Genomic DNA, 5,000 nt, shown 5'->3' with positions numbered 1-5,000 from the left:
AACCATTCAAAGTGGAATTGATTTGATTTGGAGCCATCATTCAAATATCCTGGTGTTTCATCACAAATTCGAGACATCATTGTTGAAGCCTTGAAGGACGACGAAGATGCCACGTTGAATGACTTATCGTGTAGAAGAAAGGAGAATCATAAAAGAAGAAATTCCTCTCTCAGTTACAAGTCCACATCATCAGAAACCTCTCGAATGCTCTGGGACATTACAAACCTCCCAGAAAATATTGATCCCAATATGGTTGCTTGGGGTTTGGTAGACCACAACGGAGGAAAATTTACCATAGGTAACACTGGGGTTTCCCTTATTGTGCCACCACGAGCTATCCCTGAAGGACACACAGAGGGGATTTTCATTGCAATTGTTAACCAAGAGGAGGGACATCCACAGCTTGGTGGCAAAGAGGCTTTGCTGAGTCCAGTAGTGAAGTGTGGTCCAAATGGGATCAAGTTTCAACGCCCAGTGATTCTTAGCATGCCACACTGTGCTCTTCTCGAGAATGGAGCGTGGAATTTAAAAGGTGGGGGAAAAACATTTCTTTCTTTATTTTGGCAAATTAGATTAAACTTACTGCGTCTTAACCCTTTCAACGTAGTTTTTACAAGGTCTTGAGTAACCTACAGCCATATTCCAAAAAAAAAAAATTATTAAAAGACTCTTCATTGGATTGGACAGCAATATTTTTGTGAACTTTTGCAATAAACCAAATTTACACTTGTTATAGTGTGAACCTGAGTCAGAGGCACCAAAATGGTAAGTGTTACAACATTTATGCGGCAAACACTAACAACGCATGAAAAATTCGGGCCTTCCACCATCATATTATTACAAAAAAGTACTTCTAATGTTTGTTTCTCTTCTCACAGTCCAATACAATGAAAATGAGCCAGGGGTGGCTGCTGATTGGAAGCAGTTGACCGACACCAACAAGCAAGATGGTTCTGTGTCAAACCTGGCTTTGCTGGAGGCAGACATGGTGCATCTCATTGTAGATCACTTCACTAACTTCGTTATGAAAGGCGAGTCTGCCTCCAGTCAATTAGTGGCCAAGAAATCAGTGCGGATTGTAGCTTATGTCACCCCACCAGAGCCCAGTGAGGACTGTATTGTGCGGGTGTATTGTGTGGGGGACACTCCCGTACATTTGGAGGTTTGTAGAGATGTTATACTTATTCGGCTCATGAATAATTATTGTCCGTTTTAGTCTTGGGCCATTTTTTACGACTTTCCTGGTACAAACGCTTTCTTTAAAACAAAATTACTTCTTGTGGTTCGAAGGTTTTTTTTATGAAGGACTGGAAGTTTCCTTCAATACACATCAAAATCTTGATTATAAGCTTTCGCTTCCCTTTACAGATGGTACATTACGAAGAAACAGAGAGGCTTGGAGGAATCAGAGTGGATGCACCCAAAACATTTGACTTCAGGAAACGGCAGGGGGTGATCTTTTGGTTAAGCTTACAGATCACCATCGTGGATGGATTCATACGACTGCAGACATGAAGGTTATACAGCAACGATTGTGCTGTTATTGTTATTCATTAGAGAGTTTTGTTTTCTTCTAACAGAAACCGAACGAAGGTAATAAGTTTATTTAAATGAAACCAATAATAGAATAATTTACACATTCGAATTCAAATTGAATTCAATCAGAACGCAAAGCAAATATATGCAGCGGGCGACTAAGCGCGGGAAAATTTCTAATAGGCTTCTTTCCGAAAAAAGTGGTGCGAGATGTTTTGGGCGACACTTGCGCGAATATCGTTTTAAGTGACTTCACATTGGTACAACATTAAATTAAGCGGATTGTGCATATTGTTTCTCCGCAGAGGATCCGCTTTCAACACATATGGGATGGTATTGAGCGCATGCCCAGTTGGTTCTTCAGTGTTCACTATGGGAGATGAGTTCGTTTCTCAATTCCGAGCTACGTTTGAAGTCGAACAGGATTGTCAAGATGGAGATGAACAAGAAGTCATTGTGTCCACGGCTATCAAACAAAGGCAGTCTTCAGTCAGTGTAAGATTTCTTTCTCTCATTCTGTCAGGCGAAGGCGTGGTTTCACTAGCGACGCATGTGTATATTGCGCATCCCGTTCTGCACATAACACAGCGTAATTGTCAACATTTCAAAATGGCGACCTTTCGTGCAGGAAATCTCGCTGGAAAGAACAATGGTCGTTTACAGAGAACGCGGTAAAGAGCACAACGGAATACTTTTTGGATGCAAAAGAAAGTCGAGTGATAAAAGTGTCATTTCAGTAAGAGAGTGAACGTGAAACCGCGCAATCAGGGAGGCGTGTTATCGAGCTCGGTTTTGACTTGTTCTTAACAAGAGCTTGCTGATGGTTGCAAATATTGTAGAGGTCACTCTTCAGTTTCTTCGAACTGTTGGAAAGAAACTGTACCTGGGGCAATTTTTGTATCTCTCCGCAAAACGAGCTTGGTGACAAGCCTAGTCTTTTTTTTTACATTTGTCGACAGTCAACCATAATGTAGGGAACAATCGTGAAAAACGTTGAAAGAATATCTTCCCCGACAACTTCTATTACTAAGGAATCACCTTAAGTGATAACATTAATTGATTAGACCTGAATGGTGTTGGGTTTCATTTTTGACCGTATCATGGACACTGAAAAAAGTGATAAGTTATATGCGGACTGTAGTGTTAGTGTAACTTGAAAGCTGACGGACTCGCAGGCCAGTAAGCTTACTCGATAATTCGAATTCGTCTAGCCATCCATTGCACTCGTTTGTATCTGCCATTCACTCACATCCCTGGCCAAATCTACAAGGACATTAATTTTGTTTTACCTTACTTTGTTTTATTTACGTTTTATCTATTGATTATTTTATTTGCTATTGTATGTCTTCAGGAGAAATCGGAAAATCAAACATACTTAAGGCAATACAGTAGCAAACTTGTACTGTGACGTCCACAGTATCCGGAAACATGTTGAAGGTGGCACAAGTTGAGGAACTCTTTACAAGAACTTCTACAGCCAGTGTGATTTTGCTTGGAGCAGCTGGCAGGCCAGTCGCTTCACAATGCACGCCATACACACCATCGTCAGGCTACTTTCGTTTCGGGTTTGAGCCTTTACCAGACACTAGACTCGCTGCTCACAAGAATTATCGCAGCGAATAATAATTTATCTTGAATTCCACCACACCCCTCAAGGCGGATGGGAGAACTTTGCCTGAAGGTCTTCAGTCCGGACTACCAGTTACACACAAATGAACGTACATCCGAGGTTCCTGCGAAAGCCTAAAACCGCCTGCGTCACCAACGGATACCTTGCCATGAATATTTGAGAGGCCTTAAGAAATTTCACACGCGACTCTGTGAGCTGGCGGAAGGACTTCCCGGCATGGCGATGTACGGAAGATTAGAATGCAGCTGCCAATTTTGGAAAGACAAGAAGCGTTGGGTCCTGTTTGAGAGAATACAAACGTCTGACTGGAGACAACGGACGTCAACGCGTTAGTCCGTTGAAGGGTGCTACTGGAAACCTAGAAAGATTTAATCTTAAAGGATTGAATCGGCCGCGACGGACCAGAGTGCATCGAAACGGTTGCACTCACGTACCCTCAGTTGCGAAAAATACGTAGAAAAAGTTTGCGCTCGTTGGCCCATCTAAGTTAACACAAGTAGCTAATCAGGTGCCTTAAACCACAAGTTAGTCAGTCAATCAATCAAGCAAACAAAACACACCGACCAATCACAGTGATCGGGGTAATCTCGCCTGCCCCACCAGTGAAATAGCTGCATGTGGGTTTGAGGCAAAATGAACGGAACAGCTGTGAATTTGTACACAAAACACGAAAAGGCATTGCCTGACATAAACAACACCTTGTTCACCCAAGATTTGTTACTCAAAGGTTACTTTGAGACAGGGCATTGCGCCTTACCGTGCGCCACCAACACAAACTTTCACATTTTGACAATTACGTAAGTACGTCCACTCAACAAACCACCTTCGCCATCTTTACATTCCCCATAATACCACCTCCCCTGTTGCCACATCCCCAAATTTTGCATAAACCATGTTTTCACAAATGACTCTTGGGACTATGCAGTGTCACAAGAGCATTTGAAAACAATGGTTTATGCAAAATTTTGGGGGACAAAGAAAATCGTATTATGGGGCATGTTGAAAATGGTGAATGCAACCGCCGGTGTTCAACTTACATGGTGTTACAACGGTCGTTCAAACTTTGCAAGGAGGCGTGACTGTCATGCAATCAAATTCACAGCATCACTGATTGGTGGACAATTTGTAACCCAAAACTTTGGTAGGTGGCTCCGGGAAGGCGCGTGACACCCTGTGACTCAAAAGAGAATCCGTCTGTACACCCCTACCTGCTATTGATTAAATCTCCTTTGTTGTGTTTTGTCAAATCTCTCACATTTTACTTTGGATGGGAATTTTGAGGACATGTCTTATGAAAGATTATGACGCTTTTGAGCCAATCAAAAATGAAAAAAGGACCAAATCCCTGTTCTCGAACAAGAACTTGTGCAATTTACCAATATTACAACAACTCACTCGTAACATTTTTTTTGTCTAAAATAAGCAACGTAATAAACCAATAAAGCACATGTGCCAAATTATCGTGGTGAATCCGTTTTCAGCGTCAGGCGAAGTAACTCTTAAGGGTGACTCTCCTAGGTTCTTGAGGTTACATCTATGCAACTGGCCCGGCCAGACTGGGCATTTCGAAGGATTAACTCCACAAAACCTTCAAAGTAACAAACTTCGGGGATGATATATACTCCTCCAGAAGAATGCGCGGGATTAACACGCAGAAGTGTTTTTTCAAGACCGCATGATTTTTTTGCAAGAAACTGCTGGATATGGCCGTCGGCAAGTGGTCTGAAAGGAAAGGGAAACATCGGGGACCCTAGGTCTACTGTACGTGACCGTCTGTCCGTTGGTCAGGCCCCATCTCCGGTTTAGTTATTGGATTTTCTGTGTAACTTCGTCA

At 42.3% G+C, this 5,000-nt stretch overlaps 2 protein-coding genes across 2 annotated transcripts in view; both read left to right on the top strand.

The window, feature by feature from the left end:
• The window catches only part of LOC138015144 (uncharacterized), a 6,081-nt gene extending 5,076 nt beyond the window's left edge, over nt 1-1,005 (top strand). Inside the window, exons 3-4 of the mRNA XM_068862076.1 lie at nt 1-532; nt 879-1,005. The exon at nt 1-532 is cut by the window's left edge and continues 106 nt beyond it. The gene's annotated coding sequence lies outside the window, so the exon portion shown is untranslated. The remainder of the gene's footprint in view (nt 533-878) is intronic.
• Nucleotides 1-5,000, top strand: part of LOC138017490 (uncharacterized) — a 243,896-nt gene that overhangs the window by 155,596 nt on the left and 83,300 nt on the right. The window lies entirely within an intron of this gene.

Source organism: Montipora capricornis, chromosome 9 (assembly GCF_036669925.1).
Source record: "Montipora capricornis isolate CH-2021 chromosome 9, ASM3666992v2, whole genome shotgun sequence".
NCBI lineage: Eukaryota > Metazoa > Cnidaria > Anthozoa > Scleractinia > Acroporidae > Montipora > Montipora capricornis.
Note: the sequence above shows the minus strand (reverse complement) of the source record. Positions and strands in the feature narration are given on the sequence as shown.